This window comes from Myiozetetes cayanensis, unplaced genomic scaffold, assembly GCF_022539395.1.
Source record: "Myiozetetes cayanensis isolate MyiCay16 unplaced genomic scaffold, myiCay2020 scf1, whole genome shotgun sequence".
Classification (NCBI taxonomy): Eukaryota; Metazoa; Chordata; class Aves; order Passeriformes; family Tyrannidae; genus Myiozetetes; species Myiozetetes cayanensis.
Genome location: NW_026086604.1, coordinates 41,563,089 through 41,581,616, shown reverse-complemented (window position 1 = coordinate 41,581,616; position 18,528 = coordinate 41,563,089). Strand labels below are relative to the sequence as shown.

The window sequence follows — 18,528 nt, the reverse complement described above, 5'->3', positions numbered from 1 at the left end:
TCACACAGCATCTCCTTGTCACGTAACATAGTGTGTACACACCTGACAAAGCAGCTTTGTCTTCCTTAGAGCCAACAGTAGATTAATTCATGGATGTGTTATCCTCTCAAGATCATACAGCTTCTTATTCATGTCCTGTGTTTGAAGCATGGGCTACCATTGTTTCAAGTGCCTGCTCCCATAAATATCTATCTCATAACTATTTTAGATGGTGGGTATGGATACACCTACTTACCACAAGGATAGCTCCTATTTTTCCTTTGTAGATCTTAAAGAACTTATAAGTGACTCTTCCCCTTTCCTTCTGCAGGTGGAGGAACAGAAAGGAAGGAGCTGTGCCAAGGACAGCACTCACCTCAGACTGGGTTAGGAAGTGAAACCACTTGACAAATCCCCATCCCATATTCTTGCATGGAGTAGCATCACATATGAACCACTGAATTCCCTCAGTATATGCAGAGGTCTAGATGATACACATTTAACTTCACTTCCATCATAAAACGCTGCATATTATTTAGCTGTTTGGCACAGACGGCAGCAATGTGCTAACGAAATTAAAGTCTCTGTAAAGCCCTACATTGGTCCAAAGTATCATTACAATAGCCAGCTTCCAAACTCTTTAAAGTTATAGCTTTTGCATTTTCAAGATAAAGAACAGAACAGCACAGTGATACATCATATACTACATTAGTGCAAATAACAGTCATCAACTTGCTTATATTGGCTGACAGTAATTGTGTAGTACAACGTTTTCACTCTCTCAAAAGATGACTGCCAGTTCTGGAGTGTACAATTTATTGAATATTAATTTCTAAAAGGAAATTAAATATTTTACTATTGTAACTGGCAACCCTTGCAGTTTTATCCTCTCAGACAACCTGAAATTCAATTGGTTTGAAAGAATGATGTTTGGTGAAAAATCACTCTGCTTCCTCACAGCCTCCCATGGTATACATTTGTCTGTCTTTCTCTCTAAAACAGTTGTGCTCCTCTCAGATTCCCTTCAAACCCATTATTTTCTCTGGTAGACAGGCTGGATTCGTACGGCAAGGAGGAGGGAGCCCGTCGGAGCTCAGCTAAGAACCTGTCACACAACAGCAGCATCAAAACCAGGGACAGCAGATGCCTCCTGGTGTCACCAGTCACCAGAGGAACGGCCAGCAACTCACCACTAAAAAGGTTTTAAACTCCTCTTGGTGTAGAATAAATGATACTTTCAGAAGGTGCTTTAGAGATGTTACATGTGATCAGTCCCCTCAGTTTCCCAGCAAATAAAGGTCTGTGGTAATATATTTCTTGTTTAGCATAACCTCTCTGGAACTGTCATCACATTCTGAACAAAACTCACGTAGTTACCACAAAGCTACTAGTTTAGTAACAGACTTAATCACAGTTCTAACTTCCAGGTCATTAAGAAAGCCTAGAGTTATACACGTAATCTGATGCTAAACAGTCAACACAGTTTCCTTCTTCCAAGGTGTGAATAAATAAAATATTAATTAAAAATTTAAAATAGTTCTGTAGTTCTCTGTTCACTAAAATCTTTTATTTCTATATAGCAGAAATCCTATTCCTTCCCTCTGACAGTCTCAGTGTTAAGCACTGTATTTTTCCAGAGTGAAGTATGGACTTTACTCTCTGGCTGTAATGAGTCAAGGAAACCACTAATGTACAGTGTCAGTATTTTTACTGTTATTATCTGTATTCTGGCATTTCCGACTAGTTAAAGATCATAGTAATGATGATGTATCCAAAAGTCCAGTTCGGATAATGTACCCAAATGGAACAAATTCAGTTTATTATTTGATTTCACAGGCACTTAATCATACAAAACGATGCCTGGTTGGCACAGTGATAGATGAACTAGGGAAAGATTAGATTTGTTAATGCTGACATTAGGATCAGCACTGTCTAGTGTGATTCCTGCACTCCTCACACTCTTTTAGATGTAGGAGGTGTGATCTTCTCTCATTCTTCAGCACCGGGGTGGGAGGAGATGTCAAATTAGGAACCCCAGAAGCTGACACTGCATGGTGGGAGGGCAGCTGGGCCAAAATGTGTCGTTATCATGTCTGTCATCTTCATTGTTAGAGCTGTTTATGTTACTCGAGAGGAAATAGGCTGTGTATGGAAAACCTGAGAGGATTGTTACAGACCTCATGGTTTTTAATGTTATTAAATGTAAATTGTAGGAAAGACAGTAAACGGTTTGGAAACTCCTTCATGAATTGCTGTCTGGAAAGAAGAGCTGGTCAACATGGGATAGAACAGCTTGCTTAGAAGGTGTGACAGAAAAAAGGGTCAGGAATGCAGGGACTATTTTGAACTTCAAATAGAACCACACCTGAGACACTTCCCTTGTGCTAGAAGGAAATAAGACAAGACACACAGTATAGGTGCAAATTAAATTCCTGGTTTTTTTATGGATGAGACACCTTAAAAATTCAAGGTGAAAGATAATAGGGCAACTAAAAAAGAACCTGTTGTTAAATTTGCCCTAGAATTACATTTTAAGTGTAAATTACTCCCAGTCATTCTTATTTTCCAGCCTTGTAATTAGGAGCTTGACCTTAAGCCTGGTTGGAATGAACCTCTAATTTGATCAATGTTTGCACTTGACTAGTGTTGATGACAAATTCAGGTGAAGCTAATAAACATCAGAGTAGTTTGTGAGATAACCCAAATACATCCATATAAAGGGGCATGAAGAGGGAGCTTCTGAGATATTTATAAAGGTTCAGCAAATGAAATGTAGTGCTTTGCAGGTATGAGAATTAATGGAGGGGGGCCACAAAAGTTTTCAGCTGTTGGACTGCAGAAAGCAGCCTGTTCTGGTAGACACAAACTAATGTCTCTCCTGCAAGGAACAATGTCAGAAATACATCTCACAGTTGCAGGAAACACTCAGAGTGTCCTGTAAGAACTCTGCAGAATTTGTGCCATCAGCATCTCTTTGAGACTGGCCAAAAAGCAGGTTTTCATTTAGTTTTCACAAACTTCACGTAAACCAAACAAACGCATTTTTTCTCCTGCAAACTGGACATTTGAGGAAAGCTTATCTTAGAATACGCTGATTTACGGTGTACTTTAAACAAAATAACCTTTCTGATTTGGCAGTAATTCTGTCAGGCAGGCACACTGGTCTGTCCCAGGACTGCTAACAACACCTAAAGAAACATGAAGTCCTGAAGTCCTGTTCCTGTGGTGCTTTGACAGGAATCAAAGCATTTTTCTATGGGAATTCCACCTTGTATGTGATGATAGTTTGTTGAAAAGCAGCTTGCCAACTCAATTCTCACTTCCCCTTGAAAACATTTCCTCTCTTGCCATACAACGACCATCGCAGCCAGGTCTGTGACCCATAGATTGGAGAGTCCATTGCCCACTCAGACTTGGAAGGGCATGTTCCAGAGAATGAAAGATTATGATTTATTGTGGTGAAACTGCCTATAAGTGCAAATAATTTAGTGCCATGTTAAAACAGTGATTAATTTAGCTCATAATTTCAAGAAATGAAGCAACACTCCCTGACATAGCTTGAGAAGCTATATAATTTACAGCAGCTCTCCTAGTTAGCAGACTATAGAGCTATGAACATCCTCGGTCCTGTTAATATCTTAACAGGACTCCCTACGAGCATCAAGGTCTCCTGGTATATTCTCCTGTGAGCTGGAAACAAGAGATTTTAAGGACAGTTTCTCCCATGACCTGATCTTCTTAATGTGCCACTCTTCCTTTTCAGTAAGGTTACTGACACTTAAACGTCTCTGCTGAAACACAAATCTTCCCTTACCTCATCACTACAGTGACAAAATCTCTTGTACAGGCTCACTCCTTCATCCTCTGTGGCACTACCTTTTCCCTGTTTTTTTCTGCTGTACTGTGGTAATAATAATAAACTTCCATAACTGATACACACACAGACTTGCCTGCTGGTTTTCCATCACCCACCACACCTCACTTCAAGCTCCCATTTCAACCTCCGTGACCTCATACCTTACTTCAGCTGTTGTGTCACCTCTTATGCATTTCATCCCTCCTACATTCCCAGTGTGTCTTACCAAGCTACAGAGTACAATCCTGTCGGTATCTACTTGGTATCTACTGTGCCTGAATAACATTTTCCTCCTTTTGTCAGCTCTCCTTCTCACTGCTGAAGCAGTGTGAGGAGGCCAGTGACTGCCAAGTGTCATCACTGGAAGAATCCAGCACTGCCTGTGCCTTTCTCCTGTGCTCAGCTCCTCAGGCTTTGAAAAGGATGACTAGATTCTTAATATTTGCATGCAATAGAGTAGCGTAATGCCCTAGCTATCTAACCAGGCACACTTGAGCTTCCTGCATGATCAAATCTCTCCCTTTTCATTTTTCTTCTTTTTTTTTTTTTTTCCAGAGCTGTTGTCTCTTCATGTTGCTTTCAGATTAGTCGACGTATCAGTCCCAACGCAGGACCGAGTCAGTTGCATCCCAAAAGCCTTTAGCCCTCCTGACACCATGTGATTAGGAGGATCTAGACCCTCCAGCATTATCTGAACTCAAGCTTTAAGTACTGCAGTTAAAGACTTATATACATACTGTTAATTGATTTTGTAAGTGGATAGGAAAAATCTGTGGAAACTGCAGAGAAAAAGCCCCACCCAACCTCCAAATTTCGTTGTTTTAAAGACTGCATTGCATTTCTAATGCAGATAGCTGTGTCTTATTTTCAGGAAATTATGGATGAAGATGAAAGGAAAACATGTGGCTGCTCCTCTGAAAGCTGCTGAATTTTCTTCTCAGGTACCTGTGTGTGTTAAGCCTACATGGTTAATCCCTGTGGCTTATTTGACCAGTTAGGGGGGGCGAAAAAAGTGGGTCACAGAACTTGAGCACTGGAGAGAATTCGATTCCTTCACCAGACGCAAATGTACTAATTTTGAGAGCCGGAGGATGATCAGAAGCTTTTGTTGTTCATCATTCCCGACAGCCGGGCTACCCGATGTGCTCGGAAGGCTCCTACACGCCCACCTACAGGCCAGCAGCCTCTGCTCTCAGCAGTGAGCCGCGCTGGGGCTGAGCGAGTGCACCGCAGGTCCTGCACCTGCAGGACCCGAACGCCGGGGAAGGGCTGCCACCGCGGCTCGGATGGAGCGCTCCTTCCCCAATACGTCACCGCTCCCCGCTCTGCACCCTGCAGCTGGAGCACCGCCAGGGATGGTGGGCACACACACGGGGGGCGCCGAGGGACCGCCCCACCCGGGGTTGGGACCAGTGAGGGGACTCCGGGAACCCCCGCCGGGGGTGCCTTCCCCCCAGTGCCCGACCCTCGCCCCGCTGCTGCGGCACGGAGCGATGTACCCCGCAGCAGGCACGGAGCGATGTACCCCGCAGCAGGCACGGAGCGATGTACCCCGCAGCAGGCACGGCGCCCGCCCCGCCCGGGGCAGCGCCTGTCCAGGCACCGTGCGAGGCTCGCACCGCACGGTCCACCTTCCTCTCTCGGCTCCCGAGGGAGCCGCGGCGTCGCGCCCACCTCCTCCCCATGGCAAGCCCCACCCTCCCCGGGAAAAGAGGATGACATCATCCCTCTCCAGCCACCCGCCCCGCCGCTCCTCCGGCCCGCCCGCCACCCCGGCGGGGATGGAGGTCGCACCCGCACCCCCACGGCGGAGCCGCGCCCTCGGGGGGCTCGTAGGGGGCTCCCGGCCGCGCCGCCCGGCCGCGCCCCTGTCCCCCGCCCCGCTACGTCATCGCTCCCGCCGCCCTCCCCGCCGGTGCTGGCGGGGCAGCGTCCCCCGAGGGGCGCGCCGGGGCCGGGCAGCGGCTTCGCGGCGGCTTCAGCCCGCTCAGGGCGCCGGCGCGGGGCGCTGGCGCCGGCGCGGTGCGGCGGGCGCGGCTGCGCAGCGCGTTGGGGCGGGCGCGTTGGGGCGGGCGGGCGGCGGGGCAGCCCCTGCGCTGACACCTGCAGCATGTGCCAGGAGCTGCAGCGGCAGCGGCCGCCTCCGCCTCTGCCTCTGCGCGGCGCGGCCGCCCCGCTCCGGCGCCGTGCGCGGCGCCGCCGGAGCAGGAGCAGGAGCGACTCCCGCTGCTCCCGGCGCGTCCCTCCTCCTCCTCCTCCTCCTCCTGCCTGGCACCGCGTGCCGGCGGCGGGTGCACGGTGACCTTACGGAGCGTGCATTACCTCACAGGTAAATATCAGCTGATCCGCCCCGCCGGCGGCGGCGGCGGGAGCGCACGGAGCCTTCCCGAGGTAGCGATGCCGGCCGGGGCAGCGGGTTTGCGGTGCCGGGCGGGGGGCGCAGCCGCCTGTTGCCGTGCACCTGAGCGGGGCGGGGGGCCCGGGGGTTCCCCGGCAGCGCTGCCGCCCCGAGGTGGGGGCCGGCCTCGGGAGGGTGGGGGAGGTGTGTGTGGGGGCTGCCCCTCCGCTGCTCCCACCCTGCCGGGGCCGCCCCCCGTGGGGCCGCACGGCGCTCCCGCCTGCCCTCGGGCGCTGCTGGGGCGCTCCCGGTGTGTGAGTGTGCACAGGCATGCGGCACGGCCGGGCTGCCTCCCAGCAGCTCCGTGCAGCAGGTCCCGGGGTCCCTGGAGACCCCCCCGGGGAGCCGGCAGGCTGTCCCTGCCCGGCTGCTGTCGCCCCTTGCAGCCGGCTGAGGTAAAAGTGACGAAAGGACGGCTCCCCGCAACGCAGCAGCCGCTGCCTTTCACCTGTGCGTTCGGCGGCTCGCTGGCAAACTTTGGTGTTGGGCGGTGAAAATCTCGGTCATTGCAGCCAAACTGGCTTGTACTACTCTCCCATGCTGAAGACCAGCTACCACCTAAAATGAAATACTGCTGGCGGCCGCTAAATCTGGTATTACTCACTGGATCCGCTCCCCAGCATAGGTGATACTTTAGGTAGTATTTTAAACATTGGTGGGAAACAGCGTTGCCTGGATATTGCCTGGATATCCTCGATGGATACTGGTGATACAGGAGATGTTAAAAGGAGACATTCACCGAGTAAGAAGCAGCATCACAAATTTGGTGCTCTTAGGCGTTCGATATATTGTGTTGTGCTCAAAGTTTTGTAACTTACTGTTCAGTTCTGAATGCTGTACCTCTGCTCCTCCCCTTGTTTTTGGGATGTGGAAGTAATTTAATAATGGGGGTAAAGGCATGGGTTCTGTGCTTTAACACTATCATTAGCTATGGAGCTGGTTTTGTAGCTTTTACCTGGATACTAGGTGGTCTCTCACAACTGTGAATTTGCACACAACTGGACTAATAAAATGATGGCAACTAGAGAGTAGTGAGTGCTAGATTTTTAAGTCATCCTGGTTTCTGGGTGTCAAAGGGTAAGTGAACATGAGATAAAAGCCAATTTCCTGTCTATTTTAAGTGCATGTCTTTATATTGCTCTTCAAAAGAGAATGATCCTACTGACACATTTTTGGGTTTTACCATCCTGTTGCAGTCACCAGTCAAAGTCCTGTATTTATTCAAAGTCCATAGTCATTGCAGTAGATGTTTTTGTGGTTTTATGTGAATTTTCACATAAATTTGAATTTTGTGGTTTTATGTGAATTTTCACAATTTGCCTTTTTTCACAAGGCAAATTTAAAATTCAAAGAACAGAATGCCTAAGAATAAATCTTTCCTTCTTATAGCAAGTCACACATAAAATTCCAGCTCCTGGTGCGACCTCTCAATAGAATATCACTGTAGTCAGAATGAGGTACTGTAGTCTTGCAGTGGTGGTCATCATCATGGCTAGTCTTCGCGAACGAATTTTTGAAAGGGCTCTACCCACGCTTGCTACAAGCGCGCTGATGGCTAAAAAGGCCAATGCGAGATAGACAAGTCCGGTTGCAGAAGGCACAGCAGAAAGACTCCCCTGGTGATATCGACAAGACGCGATTCTTTCTGCGTTGTCTTTTCTCCTCGAGAGTGATCCTGCGTGTGTCCTCGAAAGCAGCAGCAGCGTTAGAGATGGTGTGTCTCCAGGCCTCCCGATTGGAGGCCAGGGTAGACCAATGGTGATGATCAATATGGCCAAGGCTGAGGGATTGTTTCAGGGAGTCCTTGAACCTCCTCTTCGGGGCTCCTCTCTTGCGGCAGCCAGTGGCAAGTTCCCCATAGAGTACGATCTTAGGGAGGTGGTAGTCCTGCATCCTGGAGACGTGCCCTGCCCAGCGCAGCTGTGTTCTCAGCAGCATGGCCTCAATGCTTGTGATTGCTGCCTGTTCAAGGACAGACGTGTTGGTCACATAGTCAGTCCAGTGGATGTTTAGGATTGTACGGAGGCAGCGCTGATGGAAGCGTTCTAAGAGACGCAAGTGGTGCCGGTAAATGACCCATGATTCGGACCCATACAAAAGAGTAGACAGTACAACAGCTCTGTAAACAGAGGTGGTACTAAACAGGAAATTACATATGTTTGCACATTGTGATCACAAGAAAATAGATATTTTATGCATGTAATGCTGAGTATATGTGGCTCCCCAATGGTGTGGAATCATTTCCATGAGCAGTTTTTGGTCCGTTACTGATTATGTGCGCCAGTGCCCCAGGATGGCTAAACTGTACATGCTAAACTATAGTAGATTCAGCTCTCTCTGGGGAGTACCTCAGGACCCAATCCTGAAAACAAACATGTGGCTTTGATCTCTGTGTGCCAGGGTAACTCACCAGTCCTAAAAAAACCCCACCAAAAACAAACAAACAAACAAAAACCAAAAAACAACAAACTAACAGGAAAAAAGCACGAGGTACATTATGGTAAGTTGCTGGATAGCAATCCATTAAGATTTAGAGCAAGGTGAAGGATGAATTGTTTTGGTTTGTTTGGCTTTTGAAGGTTTAGTCCTTTATTAATGATTCCCTTGATTTCTACAGTTGTATGCTGTCAGAGACTGTAGAATAGATTGTCTCCTCCTGTCCATTTTGCTCAGTGTAAGTCCATTCAGAATTGTCTGTAAGGGTCAGCATTGATCTGTCTAACTTCCATGCCAGGCAAATAATCAGATATAATTGCACTGAAATCAATGAATATATACTGACATGAAGCTGTGAGAAGAAAATCGGCCTCATGGTGTTTTATATTTGTATAGCCGAAAGCCAAAAATAGCTGTCATAAACACAGCGTGTCCTTTTGGAAGAAACAGTCAATGCCTATCTTACAGTTGTCCAGAAAATTTCTTCTGTTTCAGCAGCTTTGGGTTAGAAAAGTGAAGGCAGCAGTCTTGGAACGAGAACTGTTCCAGAGAAACTTTTTGTTCCAGTGACTAATCTGCTTCTCTTTAATTCCACCGTTAATCTTAGCGTGCACATATCGAGATTACTAACATTTGGCAAGGGACCGCTTTCTTAAACAGGGCTCCTTAAGTGTGTTGCCAGGTGTAAGAGGTTTAATTCAATTGACTGTGTTTTAAACTTCTGCTCTTTACATTAATTATATATATTCCTATCTCTAGGCATAACAGCAAACTATAAGTAGTATGGAATGTTACATTCCAATTAGTTTTGCGGTGCAAATGGGGATTACAGTTGATGGGTAAGTCTGACATGTACTGCATGACTTGCCATGTTTTTTCCTGGAGAGAGGGGAGTCTTGGGTCTGAGTCACCATGGAAGAACATGGAGCCCCGTAGGCACAAAACTGGTGCAGTGGAGTGATGAGTCAGATGTCTTATCTTTGAAGTTGGTATTATGTGGTATTCATGCATGGAATGCACTGCATTAGTTGTGCACCTAGGCAAGTAACTAATGGGCAAAAATCTCAGTCAGTCCTCCAACTCGCCTTTCCTTTGCAGAGTTGGTCCTGCTTCTGTTGAAATGAAAGGCTGCTGGTTAGGATCATGTAGGAAATAACGGTTTATTAACTTGTCGAGAAAATCGGGTCTGCCAGGACGTACCCATTCATTTCTTACATTGTTTCAAGTCCGGTGGTAACATGGCCTAATACTTAAATTTTCACTTTTTGCCTTCTCAATTTGAACATGCTTTTTCAGACTTCTGAAACTGGATACAGAGTAGAGAACTGAGACCAGTGCCACATCTTCATAGGTCCTGGTATTTGTTTATGCTAAATGAGTTTCATGAGCACTGCCGTAGAATGACAGTATTGTTTCTGTTTCCAGAGGAAGCTGATGTTATTGCTAAGCTAATGAAAATAATTGAAATGTCTTAGAAGTGTTAACCTCAGAAATATGTTAAACAGTGAGAGTGAAGACTGCTCACTCAGCTGTTTTCAGAAACAAAACAAAGCCTTATATCAGAGGTGTCTTTACTTAGACACTTACTGTGGACTTTCTTGAATAGCAATCATTAATAACACCATCTTCGCAAGCTAATGGAGCGTGAAGGTTCCTTGATTTATAATCATTTGGGAGCAGATGCTCGAAATTCTGTCCACTTGCAGGAACAGCACAAGAATGACACTTTTACTGAAAATGGGGGAGGGGAGAAAGCAGCAGGGAAATTATGTGTGGGACAGTTGGAATGGCCTGGAAGAGCGTGATGCAATGTCTCCCTCTCCTACGTGATTACAAAAGCTGCTAGAGGGACTGTGTTTGGAAAAAATTACATGACCTTTTTATTTGAAAATTGTAGCAGAACATTATTGATCTGTATGTTTTTAATCTCTTGTATGTAACCAGTCACCATTTGTGATCGCCACAGATGTCAGCAACTGGTTTCGGAGTAGAGGGGGTGTGTGTTCATGGTCTTGCAAAAAATGCTTCTGCTTTCTCACGTTGCCTTAAATTGTGAAACTGTTACAATGAAGACATTCAAAACCATGCAGGAAAGCTGTGCCAATTTAGGTCTAAATCATACAAATTCCAATTAAAGCATAAATGCTTCATCTAAGTGAGATGTACCTGTTGTATTCTCTAGATGTGTAGATAGCTCTAGTGTCTCTTGTGGAGAAATCAGTACAGGGACGGTTTAGCAATCTCAGTGACTGAGATAAAATGCCAAGTTGCTTGTAAGAACTTGGAAATTTCAGTGGTTTTTGTGTCCTGGCGTAGAGATCAACAAACCTGAGAGTAGTTGCACAGGTGCTGTTGATGACTTTGGTAGAGCCAGGGTTTTGCCCTGCTACTTAAAACATCCATGACTGAAATTATAGGGCTAAATCTTTCCCTCATTTATCATGACATAAATACAGTCTTAGTGTATTTTCTTCCTCCTGCTGAAGAGAGAAGGAGATCACAACTGTACTACTTACGTACGGCATATCCTCAACTGCTGTTAGGGAATATAGTCGGTTTATATAGTTCTTCTACTATAAAATGTGTGACATCATCTCTTCCTGGAACCACTATATTTATACTGATTATGTGAGAAGTACCGCTGTCAGCTCACATGCCTGTGCATATGTCACAAGCACCCAGAGGGAAATCCTGAGCAGTACCTTTTATTGTACGGAGACTGCATTTGTATAGGGATGCTCTCTCTGTATAAACAGAACAGCCTGTAAAGGGAAGTACAGAGATTTCTATAATTGTTCAAAAGAGATTACAATTGAACAGAATTTCATCCTATAATGTACAAAGTACAAAAATAAAGGCTCTTTTCAGTTAAATCTTCAACCAGATTGATGTCAAGAAGGAATGCAATATCTCAAATGGTTTGGCCTTTTTAAATTTTGTTAGCTGGAAGAGATGTTAGAAGAGCCATACCAAATTGAAGTAGAAGAGACACATGGAATTTCCTCATGTGGTGGTCTGGATGTCTCTGCTTATTTTGCTTAAAATGAAATTCAAACTTCAGAAGCACACTCGATTTTCTTTTTTCTTGGTGCTGACAAGCTCTACCTTGGCTTAGTTGTCTAAAGAGGTAACAGCAATTAAAATGTCACGTGACAGTAATGTCTATAAACTGGTTTGTGATGTAAGAATCATAATGTAAGGTTTTTATGATATGATTAAAATTAGGAAGGGAAAGGAAATCTTTCCGCATTGTCTGCAGCTTTTTTTAAAAAGTTCAGCCGGAACTTGCTCCTGATCACCAACTCCTCGCAGGTGTGAGTGTAAGTTTGTTTAACTGGTAAAATACTCCTCCATTGTGATGTTTGACCATGTTGGTTTAAGTAAAAGCGTGATAGAATTTTGCCCTTGGGCCTTCCTGAGGAGCTGCTGGTTTAGTGCCAGAATTTGCGTGTCATACTAATGGGCGAATAGACCCATTGAACAGTGAGACCACACTGAACAGTTCATCCTGGCTTGTGCAGGAAGGCGGAACTGTGTTTGCATCATGCTTGACACCAGGGATAATGGGGGAGCTGATTCCATCCGTGAGGAAGAGCCACATCAAGTGCTAGCCTCCTAGTGGCCCAGTCCACAGGTGACTGGAGGAAAGGAAAAGCAGAAGATAAAGCAGCATTTTCTGGAATGTAATTATTGCCATTGGAAGATTAAACTCCCTAAGCAAATCGTGACCCACCTCTCCCTTCACATAGTGCAAGTAGAAAAGTAAAGGTCAGTTTTAATCAGAAATGTGAGAGGGAGCAGTTGTGCACAAGATGTTAGGATGATCTTCCTGGAAAGATCTAGGCTGAATTGAAGATCTGACACATGTTATTCTGATCTTGACTCCTGGTTCCTGGGCAACCACAGTTGCTCACCAAGTCTACGTACGCGTGGAAGGAGCTGCCTTTCTTAGACCATTTGTATGTGCCCTTATGCCTTGCAGAATTGCCCTGCCTAGTGGCTGTTTACATCTATTGAGTTGTCTCACAATTGCCCTGTTGTACTTGATTGGTGCCAAAGTCAGAGTTAAATGATGGTTGGCCTGTGCTCAGCCGCAGCAGCATTGTCCACTATAATCACCTCCGCAAAGTAGGTCTGGATCGCAGTCTGAAGTACCAGTCAGCTCTCCTCTTTTCTTTCCTCTTTGAAATCCTCTTTGCTTTGGTGTGCGTGTCAATGAGCGTGCTCGTGTGGTGCGCCACACAAACTCGAGCTGCGCTGGGAGGCTTTTGCCTCCCTGGAGAAAGAAGGGCTCTTGGCTGCCCACCAAAGCCCATCACGGCTTGACAGTTACGCTTTAGTGGAACGGACCGACCAACTTCTCGGTGGGCAGAGCGCCAGCCTAACAGATGGGCCTGAATGTGGGCAGCCAGCAAAGCACATACGTATGTGTAGATGCCGATAATTGTATGTACGGCCATAATAAATAGGGATCTTGGCAATTTGAAAAAAGTTGCTAAAGCGAAAGGCTGAGTACCAGAGTGATGGGCCCGAAGAGAGACTTCTTTTGAGGAAGGGGCACATCAGAGAGCTCAGGGGAAGGATCTGTGCTTTCCTTGCTGCTCTCTGCCTGCAGTTTTGCAGATTATATAATAAACAAAGGAGGCTATTTAGTCTTTTGAATCCAGGCACTCTTGTTACTACAACTGGGAATGTGGAAAATGACACTTTGCTGCAGTGAATCCCCTTACAAACCACTTGAAGCTTGCTACCAGCTCAGATTCTACCACACAGCTACTAGTACAGCTTGAGATCAGTGGGAATTTGTGCATGCCAGGCTTTTTGTTTTGGATTGCGTTGTAAAGTATGAAATACTGCAATAAGCAAGAGTTGTGTGGAAATCAGTTGTCAGTACAGAATGTAATAAATTTTCTTTATAGGTCATAGCTTCCAAAATCTTCATGTGTAGTTAGCTAGACTCCCCAGCTATGCTCCTTCCACTGGTGGCAGTCAGCTAACAGGTGTGTGATGTGTGCAGACCATGTAATAATTGATAGTTAAACATTTATTAGTCTTTTGAAGACCTAAACATTAGTTGCATCTCTACAGAAAGGACATAGGAAAGCTAGGTGGCATGAACTTGTCTGCAGATGGATTTGGTTGCAGAAGCTCATTTCCCTAATTTTATCTGTGTGATGCTGGAGAATTGCCTGGCATTGCTGTCTTAGGGCACATCTTCCTTGAAGGTCCAACTCTCCTTATTAGGAGAGAGCACTTGTGGATTGCAGGATAAATAGCATCACATACTCAGCTGGAAATTGCCATGGGCTCCTCTTAAAATTCTGGAAGGTCTGTGGACACAGTTTTCTTTGAGCTGATAAGGCAAACCAAAGATCTGTGATTTTCGGCAAAATCTGTAATGGGCTCTGGATATGCTCAGTATAAAAGTACAGATTCAACTAAATCTTTCTAGGATCCTCAGGTTAGATTAGCTGGAATTATTGGGATAAGAAAAATCTTTTCTCAAATCCCGGAAATAAATTATATTTACCTGATCTAATGTAATCCCTTTATGCTTAACTTGAAGACATGGCAGCTGTCTATGTAACTCCTGAATCAAGTTGTGTGGATGCTGATTTCTAAGTGCCCACAGTCCACAGGGACATTCTGCAAGCCAGCAAGTTAAATGTACCAGCAGACCTAGGGAATGTGTTTTGGCATAAAGAATGGGACCAGGCTTTTCGTGGGGACTGACCTACCTGGCAAGGCGTCCAAAATGAGTACGATGAAAGCACTATTTTGAAGAGGGGGAATAATGAGGTAATTTATTAGGGCCTGGATTTCAAAAGGCGAATAGCACTCCAGTAGGTTTCAGAGGCAAGTATTTGCTTCTGTAATGGAAATGGTGCGTTCTAAATATTGAATGGAAGGATGTGTTCTGGTCTGAGTATAATGTCTGATGTGTACAAACTTTTATTAACTTATTCTTCTTCTTCCAGTCTTTCAGATGTGTTTACCATGTGACTCGACTCTTTTTTTTCCCTTCTTAAATATAAATAAACCGAGCAAGCGGTTTAATGGTGGTGTGCAGTAGTTAAGGGGAACTACAGAAATGTAAAGCGCCTGTGTGGGAATTCTGCAAGTTTTGACTCATTAAGTCCTGTCTCCTTAGCCCACATCTACAATTTTCCTTTGTTCAGGCTAGGAGGAATATAGCCTTTAAGTCTCAAGGGGGTTTTATCAGTTTTCTTATCACCTGCATTCAGTTGCTTCTGGCGGGAGTGTTAGAAAAACACAGGTGTAGTCCTCCAAAAGATTGGGAAAGGGCAAAGGGAAAGAAAAACAGGATGGGAAGGAAGAGGAAGATTGTTAAAAAGGGAAAGTGGTATGCAGAAAAATAGTATGTGAAAGGAGAGAAAAAAAATGCAAAAGAGAAGGGTAGAAAGAAAGAAAAAAGCCTGAAACCAGTAGAAAGGAAAGAGGGAGAGGAAAAGGGAAAAAAACACCCAAATCATCAGATGAGAAGGACTGTACTTTGTTAATTAAAAATAGCACATGCTCCAGCTAAGTTCCTTTTCTCTTAACATGACAGAGCACTACTCGTTTTGCAAAGGCTTCTTTGGAAAAAGAGTTTCTTTTGACCTTACTGAACTACTTACATGAGGAACTGTCTTGGGAATATCTTTATGGGTTGAAGACCAGTGTTTGCAGGAGCAGGGTCAAGCTGTATCCATTTCTGCCGACGGACAGGACACTGATTTCCTTTTTATTACTGAATCTACTGAAAAGGGAATATACTTGTCCTCAGTTAAGTGCTGGCACTGAAGAGAGGAAAGTAAGTCGCTGTACGTTTCAAGCCCTCAGACAGGCACACTGGAAGTGCATCACGCCGTGTTCTGTATAACCTTCTGCAGAGAAAGGTGATACATACTGTCAAATACTGTAATATTAGAGGGACTGCTTCTGTAGTCCCTGTTTCTCCAGACAGATACAGAAGATTTAAAAGCAGTCAGTGCTTGTGAATGCTGCATCAGTGTACCCTAAAAGGTACTTTGGTAATTTTTCTTTCATAACCCCTGTTTATCGAGTCATATTAAGACCGAAATTATTATGGACAACTGCATGGAAGTTTTTTTTCACAGGAAAGGTAAACAATAGTTATTGTAAAAGATTAGTAACTTAAAGTGCAGCTACTTAGTACATTTCTCTGCACTAAGGATTAGCCAGTCATCCTTTTTAAGCAGAAGAATAGGCAGAATGTTATGGTGAAGGGTACATTTCATTTGTCCCATTGTAGTGCTCTTCTGTATTTGCACAGGGGACACTACATTTCTGGTACCCTAGGAGCCTCATATTACCACTGCTACTTGTATTTACACATAAATGTTACCTATTTTACTTTTTAAAAAAAGCTAGCAGAAAGATAATTATTCCTGCACAATTTGAGGCTTTTGTTTTTTTCTTTCAACACATGAAAGCACATTGTAGGGCTTATAAAACTCTCTTGATTTGTTGTAGGCAATCAGACTTTTGATGGTGCGCTTGACTATCAGAACAAATGACTTCTTTACTGTAAGCTCTGTTCCAAATAATAAATGTAATGTTAGTGGGCTTAGTGAAGCAGTGGGCTATATTACAATGCCTGCAAAGCATGGAAACCTACTGTGTCTTTCTGTCATAAAAAGGCCCTGCCTGTGCAGTAGATCCTATGAAGAATTTGTAGAGATACTTGAAAGGATAAAGCACTGTATAAATTCCTAAAGTTCAAAGAGAAAATACCACTCAGGATAAAAAAGGGAGCTTAGCCCAGCAGCAGCTTAACCATATATGACAGATCTAGTGCTCAGTCCCGCGCCATCAATGCAGATGCTTCTGGAGTTCACCACGTAGCCAGGTGCAAAGACCAGAAGAAAGGCACTGAGGATACTGACCTGGGGAGGGGAGCAGAAAGAAAAGGCATGTGCTTCCCAATAAATGACTCTTATTCCCTGGGCAGGATATGAACAGGAAAGGTTTATGACATGCACAGCTAGACATGTGTTGCATTTCCTATGAGCATTAGTATGTGTTTGTATTTCTGTGCAAGTACTATGCCCTAAATAAAATTGGGAACTGTGGAATTTGGAAACCCTGTAATTCTAACACAGGGATAGATTCCATCAGGCCTGAACAATGCTTTTGAGTGCTAAGACTTAAAAAAACTCATTAGCTATGTCCTCCTTCCTGTGCCATATAATGACAGGAACATTGGATCAAAGTTGATCCCCTTCAGGCCATCAAAAATGCAGTAAAAAGGCTGGTTTAGAGGTCACACTTCCTTCCAAGTAGTTCTCTGTGACCTTCAATCATCTCTGTACATGTCCTGCAAGCAATTGTTTTCCTACCTTGCCAGCTCCACACAGAAACATCCCACAGAACAGTCAGCTCAGCCATGCCTCATGCTGGCCTCCCTCCTTCCCTCTGCAGCACGGAGCTGCTCTTGTATGCTCTTGTCATCTACAAACCCGAGCATCTTCTTTGCCATTCTGCCAGTGGTGCTTGGATTTGAACTTCTCTGTTTTACCTCAGCCACTGCTGCTCATTGCTTGGGGATGGCAAGTGAATGTGCAAATTATCTCAGTAAATAGTTGCACTAGTTGTCACACCAAATGACACAAAACCTGGTGTCTTTGGCAGGTTGGTGTTGCCGTAGATGTGCAGGGACAGTTTGTATGAGTGTCCGAGGAAAGGAATGACACAACAGCATTTTAGCAGCTGTGCTGGTACTCGATGCTGCTTCAGGCTTTTTACCCAGTGCTCACAGTCTTCGTTTCAAGTAGTGGGAACCTTTGGAAGGTAGGAAGTGATGTTGTATCTGGAAGACCTTAACGTCAAATTAAATCGACACGTAGCACTAAGTGCAGTCCTAAGAAAAGTGTGAGGTTGAGGTCACTGCTATGAAATGATCATGCTTGTTGAAGGCCATATTGTGGCTTTTTGGCCTTTGCTGATGACCACAGGTGTAGAAGGAGTTCATATTACTTTTGTTTATTTGTAGAAAAAGGAAGAAAGATGGAACTGCATCTCTGTTCTGAAGCTAAAGGTATTCTTTATTTCCCATGTTTGGGGATTTTTTTTGGGAGACTGCAGCAGTGTATTCTAAGCAGTCACAGGAGCTTTAATGACAGCTGTTTTGCTTGAAAGCCTGTATCTGTCAGTGTCTGTAACATGGTTTGATGTAAACCTTTGGATTTCCTCATGTTTAAGAAATCTGCAGTCTTCTTTGCCTACCAAAACACATTTAACAGTTGAAATTTTAGCAGGGAATATTTCTACAGTCTACCATTTTGCATATACTCTGATGATTCTACTGTTTATGTATTTTTAATACATCTCTCGCCTTAATGTGAACAATCAGGTAAGGGCATGGCTTAGGAAAATGTGGGAATTTAGAAGAAAAAGAAACAAATAAAATAACACTAACAGAAACCTTTGTAGTCTCATATCTCTGCCATTTGCTGCTCAAAACCAAGGAAAAATATTTAAAACCGAAGTTGTCTGTCAGAGCAGAATTTATGAGTCAATCTCATCCTACTACTCAGGTGTTGAGAAGATTTGTCCTTGAAACCCAGATTTCCCTTACATATACTGACATGTGCTTTGCAAGACCTTGAAATTACGCAATGGAAGGAGAGCTGAAAGCTGCTGCCAAATCTGCAAATGGTCACAGTTATCCGGAGCTGACCAGAAGCTTTAATTTCCTGCACTACGGTCACTGCAGATTGAAACCGTGGCGCTGCGGTGTGCAGGCAGGTATTGGCACCGCCCAGGTGGCTGCCCCTCTGGCCGGGATGGGAAATGCAGGTGTACCACTTGAGGGCAGGATGTGGATGTTATCGTT

The 18,528-nt window shown here is 44.7% G+C and overlaps 1 protein-coding gene across 2 annotated transcripts in view; it reads left to right on the top strand.

Annotated features, from left to right (window-relative positions):
* The first annotated feature begins 5,997 nt into the window (after positions 1 to 5,997).
* DTNA (dystrobrevin alpha) overlaps positions 5,998 to 18,528 on the top strand; it is a 234,015-nt gene continuing 221,484 nt past the window's right edge. Inside the window, exon 1 of one of the 2 annotated variants that reach the window (XM_050330826.1) lies at positions 5,998 to 6,164. The gene's annotated coding sequence lies outside the window, so the exon portion shown is untranslated. The remainder of the gene's footprint in view (positions 6,165 to 18,528) is intronic. The other variant, XM_050330818.1, reaches the window with a different exon arrangement.